The sequence below is a fragment of the Pinus tabuliformis genome, chromosome 9 (genome assembly GCF_031772625.1).
Source record: "Pinus tabuliformis cultivar Carrire ecotype Pingquan chromosome 9, CPIR1, whole genome shotgun sequence".
In the NCBI taxonomy this organism is placed as follows: domain Eukaryota; kingdom Viridiplantae; phylum Streptophyta; class Pinopsida; order Pinales; family Pinaceae; genus Pinus; species Pinus tabuliformis.
In genome coordinates, this window is record NC_142307.1 from 3,141,827 (window position 1) to 3,168,892 (window position 27,066).

The 27,066-nt window shown below is 40.5% G+C and overlaps 1 pseudogene; it reads right to left on the reverse strand.

The window, feature by feature from the left end:
* Positions 1-6,953: 6,953 nt before the first annotated feature.
* Positions 6,954-27,066, reverse strand: part of LOC149146821 (cullin-3A pseudogene) — a 39,402-nt pseudogene continuing 19,289 nt past the window's right edge.

The window sequence follows — 27,066 nt, forward strand, 5'->3', positions numbered from 1 at the left end:
CTAATGAAGTGTAGGTAGATGTAGTGGCATCTAGTGAAGCTACAATATTTCCAGGTAGCATCACTTTCTAGGAGTACATAAACAAGGTGTGTAGCATGGGTTTCCCACTTATAGGGAGAGAGGCAGGGATTCCTAGACATACCCAGTTGATTCGTTGGATAGAGCTACATGATTTGAGCATGGTGCAACGTAGTGGACTCGTGCCATATACAGCTACACATGTATCTAATCCTTCCCACAGGATGGATTGGTAGGAGGTTATGATTTTGTATCCAGTTGGTGGCACAATATTCTCAGTGAGGAGCATAGTGCAGCAGGGACCCTTAAACATGAGGAGTACAACATACCACAGTCGGCAGTGGAAGGTAGGCCAACATCTTTCCAGCACTTCAAGCCTACATCTACATAGTGGGATTGACCTTGGCCTATGCCCAGAGTTGGACTAGAAAGAGGTGATGAGTTGGTACAAAATTAATAGATCAACATTCATCGCCGGAGCTATTGCACAGCAATAGCCATGGAGCATTGATGTTTGTCCTCGATGGCATTGGGATCCACAAGGATTTTTTGATGACAAGTTCAGTCAAAGATTGGTCTGGGATTCAGGCATTGAGGGGTTCGTTCATGGTGGATTGAAACAGAGGCATAGCATCACCTAGTGGTTTGTATGGGATCTAGGCATTAGGTCTTAGTTGCATTGGGCCACCAGACTAGTCCACAAGTTTGGATTGCTTGAGGGCAAGCAATCTTGGGGCGGGAGGATTTGTGATGTTCCTTTTTTTTGGTGTTCCTTATGGATGGACTTTCAATATTGGAGGCAAACAGGTCACAAGTGCAGGTTTACTTCATCAGCGGGCCTAGTGGCTTTTAGAGATGTTTCATGGGGTTTTGAGGAGTTTCTATGGGATCTGATGGTATTTTCTTGGCATGTTCCATCATCTACACAACTTGTCTTTTGTTTTGTTGCATTCTGAGAATTTTCGAGAAACAAGGTTATTATTGAACATAACTCAATTAATTATGCTTAAGGTGGAATTCCAAGAGAAATACTTGAAGTAACACCTTAGTATAATAGTTCATTCAAATCGGAATGAGGAGATCTACATGATGGGATGGTTAGAAGTGATTTTCAGTGACCTAAGGAGACATAGTGGTCAATTTACGATTTTCCCACACTTAAAAGAATATTTTAATTGAAATGAAAAGAGGGAAATGTGTTCAATGATTAAAATAATAATAAAATAGGAGGTTCTAGAGGGTTCCATCAGATTTATAAAAGAGGAAAATGAGGCCATTGGGGAACATCTGGGATGTTATCTTCTTCTTGTATGAGAAGTTTGAGAACCTGTTATGAATAAAAATATATATATAATAATTCAAATAATGTAAAACAATAATGATAATAGATAATGATTATTTAGTAACTAGTTGGGAACATCTGGGATGTTATCTTCTTCTTGTATGAGAAGTTTGAGAACCTGTTATGAATAAAAATATATATATAATAATTCAAATAATGTAAAACAATAATGATAATAGATAATGATTATTTAGTAACTAGTTAATGAAAATGTATGTACATAAGAACATAACCATTGGAAAAGAGGTACTTGCTTAGGGTATATAAGCAAGCCCTCACCTTCATTGTAATCATCTTGTATCAATTCTTTATATAATATTCAATATACAATTACTTGTCCTATTATGAATGTTTACGTCTTTCAAGTATTTTGAAGCTTACTTTGTTGTGCATACAAACCTTATCTGTTACATTGGTCTCATAGCCACGTTGGCTGACCACTGCCTTTGGCTATCAAGTATCCAAATTTGTTGTCGAAAGATTAAAGCTCTTAACCACACAAGTAATTGGAGGTTCTCCATTTCACTATCACGCCTTTGGGCATAAAATTTAAATATATATAAAAAGAAAAAATATATATAGATTTTACATTATTAAAAAAAAAAAGTCAACATAAAAAGATATTAAAAATGGACTCGTCACCAAATTCACCACTACTAGAAATGGAGTCATCAGCGTGAGCTACAAAAATATCATCTAGCTTAGAGTCTTTAGTTTCCTTAAGGACATCTGCAACCTCAATAGTAGTAGTAGTAGGTCTGGCAAAAGCATGAGTTGGCTAAGTTGCACAAATAGTGGTTGCGTGTGCCCTGATTGGTGCTTCGCTTCCTTCAGCGCTTAGTCCAACTATTGGATCTGCATTGGTATCTACCCTCGCAACTACATGGCATCAATATCAAAATAAGCATCAAACTCTTTTGGTTGAGATTCATCTACCCATATTGAAGTCGGGCGAATATCATCCAACACAATTTGATCTATATTAGATCTTTTGTTATGCAATTGGTGGTTTCTTAGTCGGAGGTTGTATTGTACAAAACGAAATCATTTGATCATTTTTGTTCCCACTGATTTATCTTCTTCGCGTGAATCTACTCAAAAACAAACCAATTGCCCTCACATCCAAAAGTATTACAAATTTGGTTGAAGACTCTAACTACAAGCTTTTGCAATTGAGGGCATTGGCTACGAAATGACTCCCACCAATGTGCCACAAAGATAAAGTATAAAGTTAGTTCACTAGCCAACAATTAAGATTATGAGTTTGACTCAAGTATTTACAATTTGAATTTTAAACAATTGAACTTTAAAAAAAAAATTGGAATTGCTTGTCTAGTCGAGTCCACATCTTTTGCAATCGTTGCTAAGTTTTTGCCAAAGGTACATGAGGCCCTAGCGAAAGCATTGATTTGTTGATGCATTTGCAATTGCTCAAACTCATCACAAACCATGCACTCCAAGCACTCACACAACCATCTTTGACCTCCCTAGTATGATCTTCTCCTAACCAAGCTTTGTAATGATACCTTGGGTTTAGCAAATACCCAAATAGGCCCATCCTTACCTACTCTATCCTTATAGTAGGCTATCCTTATTTCTTTGCTTGATTCATTGCCTATAGTAGGCTACCCTTATCTCTTTGCTTGATTCATAGCCTATAGTAGGCTACCCTTATCTCTTTGCTTGATTCATAGCCTCATAGTTGTAACCCATGGCCAAATTTTCCTCATCCACCAACTGCAACACCTTAACAAGAGGCCCGCCAAATTTTCACTCTTCTACATTTTTCAAAAGTGTTGTAAATAACTTTATTTTTGGTGTCTTTTCCATCTTGTTTACGAGTCGATTGAGATACATTCCAATCATCACTGGAAAACATTTTCTACAAGTTTTGTGCTTGGGAAAGGATAGATTGCAACGTGAGGAAGTGAGTTGCAAATCTCGTGATGGCAGCAACGTGAGGAAGTGAGTTGCAAATCTCGTGATGGCAGCAACGTGAGGAAGTGAGTTGCAAATCTCGTGATGGCAGCCACGTGAGGAAGTGAGTTGCAAATCTCGTGATGGCAGCAACGTGAGGAAGTGAGCTGCAAATCTCGTGATGGCAGCAACGTGAGGAAGTGAGCTGCAAATCTCGTGATGGCAGGCCTAACACGTTCCTTGCCCATGGTGTTTTTCCTCATTAGACTCAATACCCATGAGTGGTTATAGATGTATTTTGTGATACACTTGGTATGCTTTGTAGTGTTATTTATCCAATCCACTTTACCTGGTCCTCAAGCATGTGGTATTTGTAATGTGTATAGCACATGGAGTCCGAAATATGACCCTATATTTGGACTCTAGCACCTTACCAACAAGAACATAGTTTGAGGGATTATTCGTGATGATTTGAACAACATTTTGCACCCCCATCGTCCCAACCATCTCATCCAGAAGCTCAAATAACAAATTTGCACCCTATAAGGCACATCAATGAATTACAAATACATGGTTCCTTGAGCACAAGAGATAAGAAAATTTATGATAGTAAGATGGTACAATTTGTGTTAGCCCGTGACTATTTAAACTCCTTCAAATATTCATCTATAAACAAAACCTTTTTTTGCAAAAGAGAACCCCTCAAGTTGTGCATACTAAGGTGTGTTACTGCTCAATTTAGCAGAGGTCCGAGGAGGGGTTGTGGTGGGCCCCAATATTGTAGCAATAATGCTACAACTCCTGGAACTCCCTTCTTTAATTTTATCAACCCGGTAGTTCGTAACAAACTTGGAAGCGACGGTGCTGTATGCACAAGTACTAGCTCTTGCCGCAGCTGTCACTTGGTCAGCTGGCACAAGTCCGCTAGGGGCTCAAGCCAACTTCTATGAGCTCTTAGAAGAAGCTTTTTAACTGATGGACAAAAGCTAACTCAAAGGAATCTAATCTACTTGCGGAAAGAAACTGAAAGCCAAAAAGAAACACAAACCCTAGCAAACCCTAATTCTACCAGCTAGTCCTACCGATGCAAAGGAGAGCATGCAAACTACCAAAAGAGATGCCATTACTTCTAAGAAGGTAAAATGCATGTGTCTAAGTTATCATTATCTAAAGAAAACATCTTTTTGTATTTTTGCTTAAATTGTTGGAAATATCATGCATGGGCTTCTAACTAGCTTTTCACTGTGCAGGGATGGATCAAGGGATGAAATGCTTTGGGAAAGGTTGGGATGGTACAGAGAGGGTCTAAGGGATACCTGACATTCTCTCTGAGAGTTTCACAAAGTCTGGATGACATGCAACCGTGTTTATGAACTTCTACAGGAAGTCTGCAGGGGTTTCTACAGGATGTTCTGCAATTCTTCTACAGGATGTTTCGAAATGGGATGTTTGAGGATGGATGGTTGATGGAAGATGCATGGATGGTTATGGAGGTAGGATAGGGGTCTGAAGTGACCCAAGAACTGATGGATGGAGTGGTGAGATGATGTGGAAGGCTGACTTGCATCAACGAAGGTTTAGGCAATGGAAAAGCAAGAAGGTAGGGTTACGTGGCAAAAGAGCAGATGGGAGATGAGGAAACAGACTTGGTGATGGAGGAGCTGATCTGGACGAGGCTCAGATGAACAAGGAGGTGATAGAGATTCCCTGCATAGTGTTTACAACTGAACCAACAAAGACATGCAAGAAAACAAAGATCTAGTTATAAAACCTATGACCTAGTTACTTCACTCTAATTTGACCTAACAGCAAAAGGAAATGAACAGAAGTTTATTGGCAGTGAAACTATGTGAAACAACTATGAAACTAAGTGATTATAAACCTAAACATGCATCCAAACTGATATCGAGTTCTGCAAAGGAGATTCAAACACTAATGATTGCATGGTGAAGCAAAGAAAGTGTTTTTGTTGGCAGCAAGGTTACATTGGTCCCAGCTCATTATCCCACTGAGGGAGAGGTGAGATCCAAGGTACTTGATGGCCTTTTTGTAGAGATTTTCCTTGTCAATATCCTATCAATATATGCTAACATAAACAGCTACTTCAACCATCAAAAGAAATCTAAATAATAAAGCAAGATGTAAGTCTAAAGAGAAGATTTCATTTTAAGAACACAGCAAACACATAAAGATAGACAAGGGAGGTACTGAGCGCTTGAGATGGGCCCAACCCCAAGAGCTACAGCCTCCCAAGAGATATTTAGAGCTGGTGCAAAGCTGGATTCATCTTTATTAATCAAGAAATGAAAAGTTACATCAAAACTGTCCACAAGGAGAGTTTGAGAATGAGCTGAAAGCAAAGCTAATCTATTGCATAAAAATCGAATTACAAAATGCCTACAACAAGACTATGCAATGACTAATCTACCAGCTACAAAATGACTAACCACTAGCTCCCCAAAATGACTAACTAGCTAACCCCCAAATGAGGCCCCAAGCCTTCTTATTTATACAATTTGAGGACCTAACAGTCCTCCTAAAAGTTAGGGACTTGGCTGCCCAAGACTTGTAGTTAACAGCAGTCCTACTTGACTTGCTTGGCTGCCCTTGTGCTGATTGATTCGGTGGCCCTTGAACTCCGAGTTGATGGTGGAGAATTCGAGGTAAGGGCCCATAAATGAGGGGGACACCTTCCTACAAATCCTCTAGCTTGTTCTCCCACGAATTTGGCTGCCAAGTGCTCATTAAGACCTTCCATTTTGTCTCCAAGTTGACAAAAAAGGCTACACAAAGCACCCATTAGACTTGTTGGCATAATGACTAACCAAATTCACTCTATTAACATAAAAATAATCAAAAACATGCAATAAACCAATGAGAATGGTGGATTAAGTCAAATGAGGAGGTTGAATGAGCCCAAATAATTGCCCATTTTTGGGGCTCATCATCACCCCCCTACTGAAAGTGTTGCTCATCCTCTGAGCAACCAATCTCTCTCCTCGTCTTTGGATAGCCCTGGTGGTTGCTTTGGCTAACATCTCGGCCGATTTCTCCTTTGGCTTCCCTCTTTTCAAACTTCCTGTAGAAACAGTCTGCTGGCTTCCTGTAGAAACAGTCCTCTGTCTTCCTGTAGAAACAGTCTGCTAACTTCCTGCTGAACCAATTTTCCCTGATTTTGCTTACTTGGCTGGGGGTGCCTTCTCCTTGAACTGTGTTGTGGCAGCCTTCGTCTTCTCGCCCTTCTGCTCTTCTTCCTCACTGTCTGCTGCTTTATCATATCCATGAAGTCTACCTGAAGGTTAGATCTCCATGTGTGTCTAAACTGTGATTGCAACCGTGGAATTCAAATACCCATTGAGAGATATCAATTTACAGTTCACACTGAGGTATGCAGGCCAATATAAATTGTATGCTGAGATCCTTGATCATAAGACAGATCCTTCAACTTCATCTCTTTGATCTCCATCAAGTGGAGTCCAGCATTGCAAATTCGAACAGTTTTACTGAGTATGCAAGCACTGTTAAGTGCACCAAATCCAGATGACCCTCTTTTTGAAAACATTGCAAAACACTGGAAGAAAAATGAAATTGAGGTTGTGGAAACAGCAAAAGAATGGATAAGGCTGTATGCAAGTGGGGCTTGACATTCTACATCGATTCATTCAATAGTACTGTTCTAATGTGGTATTTGTGCGAATGAACAGGCCTTGTATGAGTGGTTCTTTTCTTTTTTTCTTGCAGCCACTGTTCCTATTTTCACCTTGTAAAACTTGCTGGTGAAACTGTCCTTGAACTGGAATGTATCTTTTTCCCCTATATCCCTGCCCATAGGTTCTTTACGCAGTACATTTTCCCTTTACACAGGCAAGAGATTGCAAGCACCTTTTCAGATCTGCAGCTAGGATATCTGTTGCCTGTTCAATTTCTTTATAGCTCAGACAATCTGCTGAATTAAACAGCATTAGAATACACATCTGATAAGTGGAAACATTAAGTTCATGTTTCCTAGATTTACCAAAGGTTTCTTTTAGGTCTGCAGTTCCCATGTTAGTCTGCCATGTCAATCTCCGACCGGTGTGTGTGTTGAGATAGTATCCCCTAAGCCTTTCACACACAGCCCAGATTTCTGTGGGCAGGTTACAACATGCACCTGGCTGTGTTGGCCATGAACCTGTTGTGAGAACTTGCACGGCCAAAGTAGGCTCTTCGCTGACTTCATTGGAGCCAGCCAGCAATGTATTGAAGCCTTGCATAGTGTCCCTGGAAGTCTTCATATCTGTAAACATACCTTCCAACTTCGAAGTGAACTGATAACCACATTCTGTCTTCAATTTCACAATTAGACTCCTCTCAGCATCGTCTGAAACAGTTTTCCCTTGTCAAGTATTACTTCTACATCCTCTTCGCTGACTCCTTTTAGACCCTTCCGACGTTTATCATCAACAAACAAAGAAATATATTCTGGTGACATTGTATTCAAATTAATAAAGAATTCAAATGATGAATTCAAAGCATTTTGGAAAGTTTTATCATTGCTAAATGCCATGCTAATAATTTTGTCATACTTATCAAGAAGGTGTTGCACAAAGTCAACTGAATCTTTCAGCATCTCTGGAGTTCCATGAGTACTTGTTCATTTTTCACTTTGTTGCACAGGTACTTGTAAAAAAATGTCAAAGCACACAGAGAGTGCAGCATGCACGGATTGAAGCAGTTGAAAATTGGTGGTCTTTTTGGGATAACAAGAGACACCTTTAGAAGCTGAATTACCAAAACCAATCAGATATTACCTTTAGAAGCTGAATTGCCAAGAACGTGGAAAAATTAATCAGCGGATGGTGAGAGTGAGCCGAGCATTTTTTTAATTACGGCATGATTTGTGGTGAGGGAGTGAAGTGGCCAAGTGTACGTGGCCACATGCAACTAGAAGTTTTGTTCCTGCACTCTGTGTTTTCCCCCTGTAATCACTGTCGTGAATTGAACTGAAGTTTAAACAACCAACACTCCTTGTTGCTTTAATTTGCACGTAAGTCAGCTATCCACGTGTACTGCGTGACTTCCAGCTGAGTTCTAGAGAAGACAATCAGCTTGACCTTGCTAATTCGTGTCTTAATCCCACCATTCCATTAATTCATGCAGTTTTTAAATTAAATTTATGCAATAGAGGAATGAGTTTCAGTCACATACCTCGAAGTTGAATGGCTGCCGTGAGCTTTTTGCTGTTGCATGCTCTGATTCTGCTGCTGCATGCTTGGATCCTTTGATTGCATGAGGGCTTGGCTGATGTTTTTTGATTGCTCTTCCTTGTGCAGGTGTCCTCTGGCCGGATCTGAGCTGCATGCAATTGTTTCCACGTTCAGATCTGCACCTTCAATCTGCTGCTGCTGCATGGTCACAAAACCAGAACTTGTTTTCGCCATTTCTCCCAAACGGCAAAGCGGATCGATCTAAAACTTGCTGAGCATGTTTCTATCATCATTATGCATCTCCCACAGAAAAATCGTGATCAATGGATGCACGGATTTCGAGAAAAATGGAAAATGTCTGAAGATTTCAGAGCTCGATTTCTCGGAAACCGTGCATCGGAATTGGCTGAAACTACTTGGGTAGGTTACCATCACCCATGTGCATCTCCCCATGAAACAGGTTTTGAAACGGATGCACGGATATGGAGAAAAGGCAAAAATGGCTGATGGTGATGGAGGTTGATTTCTTGGAAACCGTGCACCGGAATTGCATGAAACTGCTCAGGCATGTTTTCATCAACCTTGTACAATTCCCCATAAAACGGTTTGTCAAATGGATGCATGGTTTTCAAGTTATGGCAAAAACAAATTTTGTTCCATGTGTTTTTTCTTCAAGGCATTTTGCAAGTGGTTGCATGGAAGGGAAAACTGAGCTTGGGCTGTGATGCAGGTATGGAGATGATGGAGGAGGAGTTGGAATATTACATGAGGACTTCTGAACCCTTGAGGAAGCTACCATGTTCGCCAAACCACTTTTTGAAATGCATGCCTAGTTTCCCACAATTTCTACAGGAAGTTCCTGTAGAAGCACAATGAGAAGCACAAGGAGGTGGAAAAAATGATGGAGAAAGGCAAGGGATGGACACACAAGTGCTTGTAGGCCTAATCAACAGATTCCCACCATCAGATTCACTTTTGAAATTGGATTTGGCTCGTCCAAAGGTTCTACAGGATGTTTCCTGTAGAAATACAGAGCTTCCTGTAGAAGGCACAAGAAAAATTACTTTGACCTTGATTGGAGTGCTCCTCCTGTCATGAAACGTCCTTCTTGCAACCTGCAATGTCATTGCTGCAACATGAAATTATTCAATGGAGATTAGCTTTATTTTTCTTTTTCTTTTTTCTCTTTTTTTTGAAAAACAACTAGGGCACCTCATGGAGGTTTTCACCCTAATTGCCTGCCCTGGGCGCCTCCAAGGGAGGTTTTCACCCAGAGATCTTATTCTCTTTTCTCTTTTTTTTCCAACCCATTGACCGCCTCATGGAGGTTTTCAATCAATGAGCCAATCTAAGGCGCCTCCAAGGAGGTTTTCACCTTAGATTTTTATTTTTCTCTTATTTTCATTTTTTTCTCTTTTTTCTTTTTTTTTCTACCCTACCCTACTTGAAAAACAAAATCATTTTCAAGTATAAGAATACTTCCAATGGAGCCATGTGCACATCGATATTAGAGATAAAATTATGTGAAGGCTCGAAATGCATGCTTGGACAAGTATCCAAATCTCAGAGACCAACTGATCTGGCGTTGAAGGGATCAAGCAAAGCTGAGGAAGACAGTACTGTTGCAACTTAGTGACCTTCTGAAACCATATCTCAATATAGCTTTGATATCCTTGGTTCTTTTGCTGATCTGGATCATTCTTCATGTCACCTTCTATCATGACCTTCTGATCTTCCTCTTTTTGTTGATCTTTCTCTTGAGTACATGGAGGATCTGATGATAACCATGAGGGAACTCTCTTGATCTCTGATTCTGATCTCTTCTCTTCATCAAGTGCAGCCCATGGTTCTTTGATCTCCTCTTTGGAACCTTCTTTTTCCTTTGGTCCTTCAATGTGGTCAATAGAATCTCTCTTTTGCAACACTCTTCCTGAGCTTTGGTGAAGATCATTGAGCTCACGAGGAATCATTTGCACATGTTGTGCCTCAGATTTGCAATGGGGTTGAGCTGCTCCATTGTATGGCTTTGGAAGTGGTATGGGTAGTTGAGTGGAGGTGTGAAATTGAGATGGAGATGGATGGCATTGTGGTTGGGTAGGCATTTGAGGTTGCCTTGGTGGAGGAGGAGGCGATGGTTGTGGATGAGCAGGTGGTGGAGGAAAATAAGCGGGAGGAGTGTTGTATTGGGGCCTCCACTCCTGATAAGGTGCATTCCACTGAGGTTGTGGCTAAGCATAAGAGTGAAACGAATGAGAAACTGGTTGGGCATAGTATGGATCTGTGAAGGAATAAGGAGGAGGTGCGAACCAAGAAGGATGAGCAGGGGGACCCCAAGAAGGCATGAAGGTGGCTTGATAAGGGTCATAATAGGTCTCGGGTGTCCCTTGTAGTTCCTGCTGGTAGGGTATGGGTCCATGTGGCCTCCTTTGGTTCATATAACAGAGTGATTCAGTGGCTCCCTTGGCTCTTTGATATGTAGCTTTGATTCTGGGCAAGGAAGGGCACTGATCTGTAGGATGGTATTCTTCACAGATGAAACACACTTCTAGAGAGTGCATTGGACATTCGTTCCTAGGATGCTTTCTAGTGCACCTAGGACAAAAAATGGCCAAAGCCCTCTTGGCTTCTTCTTGCTTCTTTTGGATCCGCAAGGTATCCAGTTGCATGGCAAGAAACTGCCTCATATCACTCTTGAAATCTTCGATCTGATTTGCAAATTCATCTTTGGACAAGGGACTGCTCCCAACATTTCTGCTGGTAGCCATTTGCTTCAGAGGAATGTTTCTTTCTTCTTCTCCCCTAGAGGTTCTTTAAGTATATCTTGATGTCCATCCAGGGGTTCTTCTTAGTCACAGCCATCGAAGAAGAGAGAAGGTTGGCTGTGTGAAGCAATGGGGGGTGTTGTGCAATCATTTTTCTAACTTATCTCTACTCCTACCAGGCATGAAAGGAAATCTTTTTGGTTGATTTTTGTTTTTTTTTTCTACTTCTACCTGCAAAACTGAAATAGATTGAACTGCAACTAACTATCTTGCGAAATTGAAAATGCAGAATTGAAATGAAAGCAGGAAAGGACTAATCTATTTTGCTCAAATGAAATTGCAGGAATCAAATGCTAGGCTACGCTTGCGAAATTGAAATGCTAATCTACGCTTGCAGAAATGAAATTGCGGAATTGAAATGCTAATCTATGAAAGCAAGAAATGCTAATCTACTTTTGCATAAATGAAATTGCATAATGGAAATGAAATAAACTACTTAGCAGAAGGTTGTAGTAGAAAATAGAAGAATAGCAACAATCACCAATACTCTGCCGCTTCCCCGGCAACGGCGCCAAAAAGATGGTGGGCCCCAGTATTGTAGCAATAATGCTACAACTCCTGGAACTCCCTTCTTTAATTTTATCAACCCGGTAGTTCGTAACAAACTTGGAAGCGACGGTGTTGTATGCACAAGTACTAGCTCTTGCCGCAGCTGTCACTTGGTCAGCTGGCACAAGTCCACTAGGGGCTCAAGCCAACTTCTATGAGCTCTTAGAAGAAGCTTTTTAACTGATGGACGAAAGCTAACTCAAAGGAATCTAATCTACTTGCGGAAAGAAACTGAAAGCCAAAAAGAAACACAAACCCTAGCAAACCCTAATTCTACCAGCTAGTCCTACCGATGCAAAGGAGAGCATGCAAACTACCAAAAGAGATGCCATTACTTCTAAGAAGGTAAAATGCATGTGTCTAAGTTATCATTATCTAAAGAAAACATCTTTTTGTATTTTTGCTTAAGTTGTTGGAATTATCATGCATGCGCTTCTAACTAGCTTTTCACTGTGCAGGGATGGATCAAGGGATGAAATGCTTTGGGAAAGGTTGGGATGGTACAGAGAGGGTCTAAGGGATACCTGACATTCTCTCTGAGAGTTTCACAAAGTCTAGATGACATGCAACCGTGTTTATGAACTTCTACAGGAAGTCTGCAGGGGTTTCTACAGGATGTTCTGCAATTCTTCTACAGGATGTTTCGAAATGGGATGTTTGAGGATGGATGGTTGATGGAAGATGCATGGATGGTTATGGAGGTAGGATGGGGGTCTGAAGTGACCCAGGAACTGATGGATGGAGTGGTGAGATGATGTGGAAGGCTGACTTGCATCAACGAAGGTTTAGGCAATGGAAAAGCAAGAAGGTAGGGTTACGTGGCAAAAGAGCAGATGGGAGATGAGGAAACAGACTTGGTGATGGAGGAGCTGATCTGGACGAGGCTCAGATGAACGAGGAGGTGATAGAGATGCCCTGCATAGTGTTTACAACTGAACCAACAAAGACATGCAAGAAAACAAAGATCTAGTTATAAAACCTATGACCTAGTTACTTCACTCTAATTTGACCTAACAACAAAAGGAAATGAACAGAAGTTTATTGGCAGTGAAACTATGTGAAACAACTATGAAACTAAGTGATTATAAACCTAAACATGCATCCAAACTGATATCGAGTTCTGCAAAGGAGATTCAAACACTAATGATTGCATGGTGAAGCAAAGAAAGTGTTTTTGTTGGCAGCAAGGTTACATTGGTCCCAGCTCATTATCCCACTGAGGGAGAGGTGAGATCCAAGGTACTTGATGGCCTTTTTGTAGAGCTTTTCCTTGTCAATATCCTATCAATATATGCTAACATAAACAGCTACTTCAACCATCAAAATAAATCTAAATAATAAACCAAGATGTAAGTCTAAAGAGCAGATTTCATTTTAAGAACACAGCAAACACATAAAGATAGACAAGGGAGGTACTGAGCGCTTGAGATGGGCCCAACCCCAAGAGCTACAGCCTCCCAAGAGAGATTTAGAGCTGGTGTAAAGCTGGATTCATCTTTATTAATCAAGAAATGAAAAGTTACATCAAAACTGTCCACAAGGAGAGTTTGAGAATGAGCTGAAAGCAAAGCTAATCTATTGCATAAAAATCGAATTACAAAATGCCTACAACAAGACTATGCAATGACTAATCTACCAGCTACAAAATGACTAACCACTAGCTCCCCAAAATGACTAACTAGCTAACCCCCAAATGAGGCCCCAAGCCTTCTTATTTATACAATTTGAGGACCCAACAGTCCTCCTAAAAGTTAGGGACTTGGCTGCCCAAGACTTGTAGTTAACAGCAGTCCTACTTGACTTGCTTGGCTGCCCTTGTGCTGATTGATTCGGTGGCCCTTGAACTCCGAGCTGATGGTGGAGAATTCGAGGTAAGGGGCCATAAATGAGGGGGACACCTTCCTACAAATCCTCTAGCTTGTTCTCCCACGAATTTGGCTGCCAAGTGCTCATTAAGACCTTCCATTTTGTCTCCAAGTTGACAAAAAAGGCTACACAAAGCACCCATTAGACTTGTTGGCATAATGACTAACCAAATTCACTCTATTAACATAAAAATAATCAAAAACATGCAATAAACCAATGAGAATGGTGGATTAAGTCAAATGAGGAGGTTGAATGAGCCCAAATAATTGCCCATTTTTGGGGCTCATCAGGTTGCTAAGGGACTACTACTAGATCAAGTGGCAACAATGGGACAAGGACCCACTGTCACCTTAGTGGATGTCCCCTACTCTTTACAGAGTTTTACCGATGGGAAGAGTTTTAGTATAAGGAAATCACTAGGAATGATGAGTCAATGATAGGCTAGGTAGTGATTGCGAGAGCCCATTCACAAGAGAGACTCAAATGATCGGGTTTGCTTGCTTTAGAAGCAAGGTGAGGGGCTCTCTAAGAAATGCTCAAGGAGGCTTAGACCTAGGGATTATGAATATTCCTTGATGAGGGATCCCCTAGACCTAAGATTCCTAAACGAAGAAGGTTTCTAAGTGGCCTTGTGAGATAAGGAATGATGAAGAGATGGGACCACAAAAAAGCCCAACGAGACCCGATCCAAGCCTACGGTTTCAGGTGAAACTTCAAACAAAAGATCTAGACCAAGCAAGGGAAAAGAAGGGATCAAAAATAAGTGAACTTCTTTTGAGTTTTCTAGTGAAATAGATCCCATTGAAGGTCGCTAACCTAGAAGGACCAAGGGCTAAACTTTTAGGATCTAGGGCTTTGTGTATCTCACAAACCGACTGTGGGATTGACTTCCAATTTGAAGGGCATGTAGAGGACACCCGAATGCAGCTCCTTACCAAATTGTTGGGCAAACCAATGGCTAGAATGGAAATCGTTGGATGCCCTGGGTAGGTCGTCTAGGGTTAGGGCATGAAAATTCAAGAAAGGAAAAAAAAATTGTGGTGATCACCAAGGACTTGTGGACCAATGCCTTGCCAATTGTGGAGAATGGAGTCAAAGTGATTTGATTTAGGATTTTTTCTCTTCTAAGGAGCCTAATTGCAACTTTGCATGCCCTAGAGAAGTAGTGACAAGGTCACAAGGAGGATTTATATTTCGACTTGCCAAGTAATGGAGTTTCAAGGTGTAAAAAGTTAACCCACCCCTAGAAATAGTTCGATCTTCTTGCAAAGATGAATAACATATGCAATGAGCCAAAATTACCAAGTGTTAATGAATTTCGCATCACTAGTTAGGGCATAACAGTAATCAAGCACAGTGTTCCATACATTAGACAATAAAACATGAAAAAACTTGCGTATAAAGAGCAATTACAAGACAAGAAGATTATATCCATCCATTAGAATTGCAAGAATGAAGCTCCAAGACAAGATAGCAATTATCCAAACATCAAAATGCATCAAATAATCTCCAATTCGTCGAACAATAGCAGGTCCGAGTTCCTTTTCCAAGAGATACAAATCCAAGTGATGATGAGGAATGAAATGAACCTCTCATCAATTTATATGATCCTCTGAGGGATTTGAAATGCCCAATTGGGCCTCATAATGCCCCTAATAATAAAATAATGTGCCAAACAGCATCCTTTTGGTGACAAGCTCACCAAATAGCTCCATAATATGAAAAATAAGCCTCTCACAAGGGCCGAAATGGTGATACAATCGCCAAGAGGGCCATTGAAAGGCCTAATGAAGTCCTTCATGCGCCAAAATGAGTAAAAGGGCTCCAAAATAGTGATGAAGGGGATGGGCCCCTTAATTTCCAAGCAAATGACTTGTGGTGCTCCCAAATCGTTGTGGGGGCACAAAAGCATCCTCATGGCTCTCCAACTAAAGTATGTATCCCATCTGCAAGGGTTGGAACAATGATGCAAGCCCTCCCTCTGTCTCCCATCGTGAGACACAACCCCATTTGGGCCTTGGATCAACTGCTAAGTGGATGGTGCAAGTGTGTAGTTGGTTGGGCAAGGTGGTCCAGGTGCATCATCATCATCGAATAAATTGAACACTAGCGGGAAATGAATGGTGCTAAAAGATCCCATGGCATGGAAATCCACTCTCTGCTATAGTGGAAACCCATGGCTTTCAATGCACACTCTATAAATGTCAATATGATCCTCTGGAAGGCTTGGACCCTGTATAGGGAGACCAACCCCCAAGATGAAGACCCACCTGTAATCCTGTATAAGATCCAATGTGTCTCCTCACCTTCCAGTACCTCAAATCATTAGTGTAATTGAGCAAATGATCTTACAAATCATGGAACCAAGTGAACACTTCATAGCCGCACGCCCTTCCATAATGGGCTTTAGAATGTACAAGTGTTCCCAGGTACAATAAAGAGGTTAATCAAGGACCCTATTAGGTGTTTTCAGCGTCCAAGGGAGTGACAGGTCCATGGTACATCCCTCAAATGGCAGGTGTCATGTGATATAATGATGGAATGGATTGGGGGCATCAAGGGAGACTCCAAGCCACATGCCATGGTACAAGGGTAGAAAAAATGAGGTAAGGCCACACATGGGTATGTAGATGAAGGAGAGAGCAATCGTGGTACATGAGTTACCCCGACCTTTGTTATTCCACCGTTCTTCATATGTCTTTTGTCTTTTAATGATTTTTCTTTTATAACCGCTCGGGGCTCTAGGGAATGAGAGCATGATGTGAATGATATAGAAGTGGATACCCCCTTAAGGTTGGGTAGTTCATCACCCATCAGGGGTTGGCACAATCATGGGTTTTTGAATGATGCAAGTGGCTCATATGAGAGGCCCTAGGAACCAAGGTGATGGCCATAATGATAGGGGTAGAGCTCATGTTGGCTTTTGCCCATGTGCTAAATTTGTATGTCGCGTCCATCTTGTGCATTTTGTGGTACATTTCCTATTGATAGTGGCCAAATTATGCTTTTAACTTTTCTTTTCGCTGCATCAACCTCTGGGGCATCATTCCAGGCCCGACCCAAAGTGTGGACAAAGGGGAGGGTGAGGCTAACTCCCTATGGACCCAAAGGACAAATGTGGACCCAGATGGGAAATATATGAAAAGGGGCTATAATGAGTGAAGGAGAGTGATGTATGTGATGTCGGGAAGCGGGACCACACAACCAAAATCAAGGCTTCCCATGTAGTGCCCTCCTAAATCTAGTAGCCAATAAAAGAGATCCCACCGGACTAGGATACAATATTAACTGTCAAATTGGACAAGGGGGCAAGAGTACAGACCACACCCATTATTTCCGTTGAATCCCCCCACTGATCTATGTTCAAATGTGTCTGTAATAAGTAAGCAAGAATACCCAATTACATAATGAAAAGCCATACCTTCAAGTTTGGAAAGCCCGCCTTCAAACACACGATCATACAGAAAGGGCGAGGGCACATAATGGTTGCCTCAAGTGGCAGAGATAGTGGCACATCGAGCTATCCAGTGGCTGCAAAGGGTTGTTGGCCGTCGGCTGAAGACGATCTAGGAGAAAACTTCTCCTATGGGTGTCACCCACAAGATGGTGGGAAACATCTGACTCCAACTAGGACATGATGTCTCAATAAAGTGCACAAACGTACTCAAATGGGGAGGTCATGAGAACACCAACAATCTCTTGGGACCGTAGACATGTTATTTGCACATCAAAGACTAAGCACACGGGGTAGCATGTTTTTGTGGTCTCTCATGATCGCCCATGCTTGTGTTAGGCCACAAAAAACAACCGGAAATAAAATTTGACTTTAGATGCAACTTTAATCTAAATGCAGTTATTCTAGCATGATAAAGACTATGACATTAGTTCTAATGCAAAAATCAGCATGCAATACATCCTACTCTAACATGCATATAATATAATATCAAGTGCCCTCGGGGTAATATTCTTTAAGGAGTTGCCATTCACAGGGAGGCAAACGGATTCTCCATCAAGAGTTTGTAATGATAGGAATTTATACCGGCCATATCAAATATCTTGTAGGGACCTACCCATAAGTTGTCCAATTTTCTATGCATACTGGGTTTTTCTTTCCTTTTATCCCATAAGAGCACAAGGCTTCCTAGTTCAAAGTTTTTGCTTTTAACATGCTTATTGAAAATAGCTTTCATTTTGTCATGATTGCGGCCAAGTTGGTCAAGAGCTTTCCTCTTAATCTCATTAGCCTTAATGAGTTGGTCGGTTCGGGCTTGAATGGCATCTTGTTGATCAGGAAATGCTTTTAGGCATTCAACGGCAAGCAACTGGAGTTGGATAGGCAATTTGGTTGCAACACCATAAACAAGTTAAAATGGGCTATGTCCTGTCGATGCCTTTACAGTGGTACAGTCGGCCCATAACACATATTTTATCTTGCTATCCCAGTTTCGTTTGTTCTGACGAACTATTCTTTTTTATTATCTTTATTAGGTTTTTGTTGCTTGACTCAACTTGACCATTTCCTTGAGGATAATAGCTAGATGAATGCGACAAAATTATTCCATATTACATAGGGATGTTAAAGCCATAGAATCGAATGTTTTTGCATTCTCTGTCACAATCATGGCGGGAACACCAAACCTAGTAATGATCTTCTCCTCAAGGAAATCCATGACCACTTGATCGGTTGCTTTCTTGGTAGGAATTACCTCTACCCATTTGGTGAAGTAATCAATGGCAGTAGAATCCATTTGTGCCCATTGCTTGAGTTGTCCTTGAATTCACCAATAAAATCCAAACCCCATTTTTGAAAAGGTGCATCCACAATGACATTTTTGAGGGGCATAGCAGTGAGATTTTGTATTCAACAAATAGTTGGCATGGTTGGCATTTCTTGACAAAATTCAATGTGTTAGCAAAGATAGATGGCCAATAATATCCTGCCCTTAGGATCTTATGTGCGGTAGTCTTGGTAGCATAATGTCCACCACATAATCCTGCATGGAATTCCGTTATTAGATTCTCAGATTCTTCTTTGTTCACACATCGGAGGATCACCCCATCAGGGCTCATCCAACCAAGGCCATCTTGGGCGAAACAATATTTAGTTTCCTTTAATCTCAAGGCTCTCCTTTTGTGATCAAAGATGTGTGGGGGAGAAACAAGTGACGCGAGTAATAGACAATGGTTGCATACCATTCATCGTTTTCAAGTTCAATAGAGGTAGCACATGCTTGCTCCTTTTCACCTTCCAGAATGGCCTAATTATTACTTTCCGTCAACATTTCTACTAAACTTTGACCCTTGACAATCTTCTTAGGACTTATATCTAAATCATATTCCCGTATTTTTGCCATCCATTTCCCCTAGATCCAAGACAATTAGTTTGTGATAATATATCTTTCACTGCAGGGTAAGGGACATAAGCATATATTTTATTGTACCCCACATATGCTCTGAAGTGCTTGAGAGACTTAACCAGGGCATATGCTTGTTTTTCAGTAAGGGTGTATTTTGCCTCAGCATCTCTAAATGGTTTACTCATGAAGGCCACTGGTCAGTCCCTCCCCTGATCATACTTTTGCATAAGAATACCAGCAATATTATCCTTAGAAGCAAATGAATAGATGATGAAGTCTTTAGTATAATCAGGACAAGCAAGGACAGAGACAGAAGCAATCCTTTCTTTAATTTCTTCAAAAGAACTATTCTTTGTAACATCCCATGTGTAAGGAACATCTTTCTTCAAAAGGTTGTTCAAGGGTTTAATAATTTCAGCAAAGTTTGGCACAAATCTTCTTACAATGTTAATCTTGCCAAAGAATGATCTTAAGGAGCCCTTATCCTTTAAGGGAGGTATTTTCTTGATTGCTTCAATTCTCTCTAGATCAATACTAATCCCATCTTTAAATACCACATGCCCTAGCAGTTTGTCTCTATCAACCCCAAAGATAGATTTCTTAGGATTGAGGGATATGTTGTATTATCTGCATTTCTCAAATACCTTTCTTAGGTGTTTGCAATGATCTCTTCTTTCTTTGGAAGCTACGCTTAAATCATCTTGATATACTTTCATGATTTTCCCTATAAGGTCTCTAAAAGTGAAATCCACGGCCCTTTGGAAGGTTGAACCTACATTGAGTAAGCCAAAGGGCATCCTAAGAAACATATAAGTTCCCCATGGGGTGGTGAATGCAGTTTTTAAACGATCTTCTTCTTTTACCACAACTTGGTTGTATCCAGAGAAACCATCAAGAAATGAAATCATTTGAGATCCAGTTATTCTTTGTAATAAGTTCTCTATGTTTGCCAGCAGGGAATTATCTTTTAGGCATACTTAGTTGAGGTCTCTAAATTCAATGCACATCCTAATATTGTCAGTTTTCTTACAGATGATCACAGGATTAGAGACCCATGAGGAATGACGAACAGGAGCAATAAAGATGGCATCCACCATCTTCTAAAGTTCTTCTTTGACCAAGGGAGAAAGCTTAGGATTCATTCGCCTCAACTTTTTCCTTACAAGTTTAGCACCTCCTTTGAGAGGGAGGGCATGTTGAATGATTTTAGGACTATATGCTTTGAAATCACCATAAGACCATGCAAAAATGTTCTTGAATTCTCTTAGCAATCTCTCAAGTTCATTCCTTTCTTCTTTGGTCAACCTTTTTGCAATCTTAATTATTTGAAGGGATGATTCGGACCTTAGGTTGAGGTCCACAGTGTCAGGTGAATCATGATTCTCAATTTTAGTTATATTATGATCATCTCTATTGAAGTGTTGCTCATTGATGATATCTTTCTCTTTGATAGTTGATTCACCTTGGTTTTGGAGAAAACCTTCTATTTCTTTGTCATTTCAAAGACTGACCAGTGGTCATCATAGTCAAGAATAGAGGATCGGTGTATGGTATCAATGATACACCTTCCCAATTTAGTGATGTTTTCATCAATGCATTTGGATCTTGATGCAACCACAACTAGGGCATCAGCAATAGAATTAAAAGTTCAGGGAATAGCTCGGAATGAAACCTCTTGGAAGCTCTTAACAATATGGATAGCCCTTTCTCTATATGGTTTTAATCTTCCATGCTTAGTGCTAAAATTTCCCCTTACCTCTAGCACAATCAAATTTGAATCCCCTATCACCATTAATCATTGGACTTGTCGTGATCTAGCAGCGTCAAGTCCTAATAGGAGAGCTTCATATTTTGCAATATTATTGGTGCATTTAAATTGGACTTTGAGAGCAAACATGGTATATTATTCAAATGGGGATATGAGAACTATACCAGCTCTAGCTCCAAAGCCAGCTTGGGATTTAGCGCCATCAAAGTACATGATCCACATTTCAGTAGAAGGCGTGGTTTCAACAAGCTCGTTTTTAAATATCCTCCTTTCACAAGGCTCAACATTTTCTTCAATTAGCTCTTCATCAAAATCTTTTGAAGAGGCAATCATAGGGGCAAAAAAGGTTTCCCTAGGCACAAGAGCATAAGAATTTTCACCCATATGTAGATATATACTAGATCTTTCATCATTGGTAGCAATCTTTAAATCCTCTATTAATTTCTTTGACAGGATCATTCCCCACGAGGGATGAGTTTGTACCACAATTATATCTACGATTATTTCCTTTTCCGGAGAACCAAGGAAAGACACCTTTCCCCCTTTTATAACTCCATGGATTTTGACTTCCTCAAAATTCATAATTAATTTATTAGTGCATTCATTGGAGATATTAAAATTTTGGTTTTGCATTACCCTTAAAGGCATGATGTGGAATGGGCTCCCAGAATTTATGATACAATTTCTTAAGATGTGGCTATTGATGTTGAAGGAGACATAGAAGGGGTCACTCATATCAAGATTGATTCTAATTGGAAGTCCTTGGGAGGGTCTTTGCTTATCATGTCTTCACATGGAGACGAGTTTCTCTCTTCTATAGGGATATCAGGGTCACTAATTTGCACAATGTTCACTAATGTTTCCCTCATAGCTTAATCAAGATCAAAGGTGATGTTTTGGGCTTGAAAAAGGTCAATGGCTTTCTTATTTCTAGCATCAAAAGCCAATTTTCCAGTGAAGGCATTGAAAGAAGCAGCGAAGATCACCTCTTTAGGGGGTCTTAGGTCCTCAAGGATCAGATGTGCCATAGTGTTGAATCTCTGTTTGAACTCTCCAAATGGTTCTTCCTCTTTCCTTTGACTAGAAAGGAAACCTTTACATAGCTCAACCACATCCCTTTCACAAAACCATTTCTTTTTTAATGCAAGGGAAAAGTCATCCCGAGATGAAATAGAGAGGGGGCTTAAGGTTTTATACCATATTCAAGCATCACCTCGCAGTGACATGGCAAATAAAATGATATGGCCATCTTCACTATATGTTGAGTTACACACAAGGAACTCAAATTGGGTAAGGTGTTTCTGAGGGTCTCCTTTTCCATAAAATAGTGGCAAATCTGACTTTTCTGGAATACGATGAAGAAGGGCCCCAAGAATATTTGAAAAGTTTACAAGAATGAAAAATTATTGTTTATGCTTTCTTTTATTAGCCACCCTATCATAGAAAGGAATATGAGGAGGTTCATCACCTCTTCATTGATAAGTTAGAATTTCAGGGTTATCCATGTCAATGAGAGTATCGTGGAGTCACCAAATGAATGTTTGTAATGTCATTAATGAATCAATTCCTCAATGATTTACTAGGGAGGCAGACATGCTTCCTCCCCGACAACGACGCCAAAAATGTTACCGCTCAATTTAGTAGGTGTACTAGGAGGGGTTCCAAAGGGACTACTACTAGATCAAGTGGCAACAATGGGGCAAGGACTCACTATCACCTCAACCGATGTCCCCTTCTCTTTACGGACTTTTACCGATGGGAGGAGTCTCGGTATAAGGAAATCACTAGGAATGATGAATCAATGATAGACTAGGTAATGATTTCTAGATCCCATTCACAAGAGAGACTCAAATGATAGGGTTTGCTTGCTTTAGAAGCAAGGTGAGGGACTCTCTAAGAAAGGCACAAGGAGGCTTAGACCTAGGGATTATGAGTATTCCTTGATGAGGGATGTCCTAGACCTAAGATTCCTAAAGGAAGAAGGTTTATAAGTGGCCTTGTGAGGTAAGGAATGATGAAGGTATGGGACCACAAAGAAGCCCAAGAGGACCCGACCAAATCCTAGGGTTTCAAGTAAAACTTCAAAGAAAAGATTTAGACCAAGCAAGGGAAAAAAAGGGATCAAAAATAAGTGAACTTCTTTTGAGTTTTCTGGCGAAATAGATTCCTTTGAAGGCCACTAACATAGAAGGACCAAGGGCTAAACTTTTGGGAGCTAGGGTTTTGTGTATCTCACAAACCGACTGTGGGATTGACTTCAAATTTGGAGGGCACATCGACGACACCCCAGCGCAGCTCCTTACCAACTTGTTGAGCATACCAATGGCTATAATGAGAATCGTTGGATGCTCTAGGTAGTTCGTCTAGGTTTAGGGAATGAAAATTCAAGAAAGGAAAAAAAATTGTGGTGATCACCAAGGACTTGTAGACCAGTGCCTTGCCAATTGGGGAGAATAGAGTCAAAGTGATTTAATTTAGGATTTTTTCTCTTCCGAGGAGCCTAACTGCAACTTGACATGCCCTAGAGAAGCAGCTACAAGGTCACAAGTAGGATTTATACTTCAACTTGCCAATTAATGGAGTTTCAAAGTGTAAAAAGTTAACCCACCCCTAGGAATAGTTCAATCTTCTTGCAAAGATGAATAACATATGCAGCGAGCCAATATTACCAAGTGTTCATGAATTTTGCATCACTAGTTAGGGCACAACACTAATCAAGCATAGTGTTCCATACATTAGACAATAAAACATGAAAAATTTTGCATATAAAGAGCACTTACAAGACAAGAAGATCATATTCATCCATTAGAATCGCAAGAATGAAGCTCCAAGACAAGATAGCAATTATCCAAACATCAAAACGCATCAAATAATCTTCAATTCGTCCAACAATAGCAGGTCTGAGTTCCTTTTCCAAGAGATACAAATCCAAGTGATGATGAGGAATGAAATGAACCTCTCATCAATTTATATGATCCTCTAAGGGATTCAAAATGCCAAATTAGGCCTAATGATGCCCCTAATAGTAAAATAATGTGCAAAATAACATCCTTTTGGCAACAAGCCCACCAAATAGCTCCATAATATGAAAAATAAGCCTCTCAAGAGAGTCGAAATGGTGATACAATAGCTAGGAGGGCCATTAAAAGGCTTAGTGAAGTCCTTCATGCCCCAAAATTAATAAAAGGGCTCCAAAAGAGTGATAAAGGGGATGGCCCCATGATTTCCAAGCAAATGACCTAAGGTGCTCTCAAATGGCTGTGGGAGCACAAAAAACATCCTCATGGGTCTCCAACTGAAGCATGTGTCCCATCCGCAAGGGTTGGAACAATGACGCAAGCCCTCCCTCTCTCTCCCATGGTGAGACACAACCCCATCTAGGCTCTAGATCAGCTGCCAAGTGTATGGTGCAAGTGCGTAGTTTGTTGGGAAAGGTGATCCAGGTGCATCATCATCATCAAATAAATGGAACACGAGTAGGCAATGAATGGTGCAAAAGGATCCCATCTGCTCTCTGCTATAGTTGAGGCCCATGGCATGGCAATCCGCTCTCTGTTATAGTGGAGGCCCATGGCATGGCAATCCGCTCTCTACTATAGTGGAGGCTCATGGCTCTCAACGCACACCCTATAAATGCCAATATGATCCTCTAGAGGGCTTGGACCCCGTATAGGGAGACCAAGCCCCAAGATGAAGACCCACCTACAATCCTTGTATAAGATTCAATATGTCTCCTCACCTTCTAGTACATCAAATTATCAGTGTAATTGAGCAAATGAGCTTACACATCATGTTACCAAGTGGACACTTCATAGTCACATGCCCTTCCATAATGGGCTTTAGAATGTACAGTTGTTCCCATGTACAAGAAAGAGGTTAATCAAGAACCTTATTAGGTGGTTTCAACCTCCAAGGGAGTGACAGGTCCATGGTACATCCCTCAAATCACAGGTGTCATGTGATATAATGATGGGATGCATTGCGGGCATCATGGGAGGCTCTAAGCCACATACCATGATACAAGGGTAGCAAAAATGAGGGAAGCCCACACATGGGTATGTAGATGAAGGAGGGAGCAATTTTGGTACATGAGTTACCACTGCCTTTGTTTTTCCACCCTTCTTTATATGCATTTTGCCTTTTACTAAGTTTTCTTTTATAATTGCTCGATGCTCCAGGGAATGAGAGCATGATGTGAATGATATAGAAGTGGATACCCCCTTAAGGTTAGGCTCCAACTGAAACTGAGCAAGAATGTTCACTACAAAACATATATCTGGCCTAGTATTTACCAGATACATTAGGGAACCCACCAACTATCGATATGAGGTATGATCCACGAGACTAGAGTTAGAGCCCCTCAACTTCTTGAGGTTGGTGATCATAAGAGTAGTCATTGGCTTGAAATCGATCATCCCGAATTTCTGCAATAACTTGATGATGTATTTTCCTTGCCCCAAATATATCTCTCTAGGTCTCTGCCATACTTCTAGACCTAGGTAATAGTGCATCAATCCTAGATCCTTCATTTCAAATTCAATTGCCAACATCTTCTTGCATTCTTGAATTCTTCGCTCTACACCCATGATGAAGAGATCATCCACATATAGTAGAATAATGACGGGCTCATTATTCATGACCTTGATGTAGAGATTCAAATCTGCAGAACTCTTCACGAACCCAATTCTAAGTAGATATGCATCCATCCTTGCATACCATGCCCTAGGTGCTTGCTTCAAACCATATAAGGTCTTCTTAAGTTTGCAAACATGAGAGTCCCTACTATTAACTTCAAAGCCCTCGGGTTGTTCAATGTACACTTCCACATCAATGTTCCCATTCAAAAATGTGGTCTTAACATCCATTTGATGGATATTCCACCCCATTATAGCAATCAATGAAACCAATGATCTAATAGTAGTGTACCTTGCTATGGGTGCAAAGGTTTCTTCATAATTGATGCCTTCCTTTTGAGAGAAACCCCTTGCAACGAATCTTGCTTTGTACTTGTATATGCTTCCATCAATAGCATGTTTGATCTTATAGATCCACTTAGATGTGACAACCATTTGTCACTAGGTTTAGGAACGATCTCCCAAACCCCATTCTTCATGATGGATTGATATTCTTCCTGCATTGCTTTCTTCCAAACCTCTTCAACTTCCTTGAATGAAGATGGTTTGGCTTCAATTAACTTTGTCATATATGCAACATAGCCAAAATATCTCGTTGGTCTCTTTCCCTGGTTCGACTTCAATTAACTTTGTCATATATGCAGCGTAGCCAGAATATCTCTTTGGTCTCTTACTTTCCCTAAAGGAACCTTTCGCAGCTTCATGTCCTTCAACATCTTCCAATGTAGCTTTCAACCAATTTGGCCTCTTCCTTGTGGTTGGGATGACCACTGATTGAATAGGTTCACTTGGTCCTTCTTCTTCGAGATTTGTAGTAGAGTTGTCATGATGAACTTTTTCTTCTTCAAGTATGGAAACTTCCTCGTCATCAGAATCAATAGGAATATCCCTTGATTCCTTGTATGCTTGATTCTCATCAAATATGACATCCCTGCTTACTTCAATATGTCTTCCTTCCTTGATGTAGATTTTATATGCTTTTGAAGAGAGACTATAACCAACGAATATTCCCTTGATACTTATAGAGTCCAACTTCTTTCGTTTGTCTTTCGGAACATGGATATATGCTGGACTTCCAAAGATTCGGAGGTGATCCACACTCAGCTTCTTTCCTGTGATACTTCTTCAGGTGTTGTATTATCAAGACTCTTATGAGGACTTCTATTTTGAATGTATACGGTTGTCATCGTTGCTTCTCCCCATAAGAACTTTGGTAGATCTTGATCAAGGAGCATAATTCGAATGCCTTCTTCAATTGACCTATTCTTCCTTTCAGTCAATCCATTTTATTCAGGATAATAGGGAACAATGAGCTCCCTCTTAATGCCTGCTTCCTTACAATATGCAATCAATTCCTTAGAAGTGTATTCCCCACCATTGTCAAACCTCAGAGTTTTTATCTTTCTTTCGGTTAGGGTTTCCACTTCAACCCTAAACTCCTTGAACTTATCAAATACTTCATCTTTTTGTTTTGAGGAGGTAGAGCCATGTCTTTATAGAATGGTCATCAATGAATGTCACATAATAGAGATGACCTCCAAGTGATTTGTCAAACATGGGCCCATACATATCGGAATGGATGAGGTCTGATATCTCTTTAGACCTAG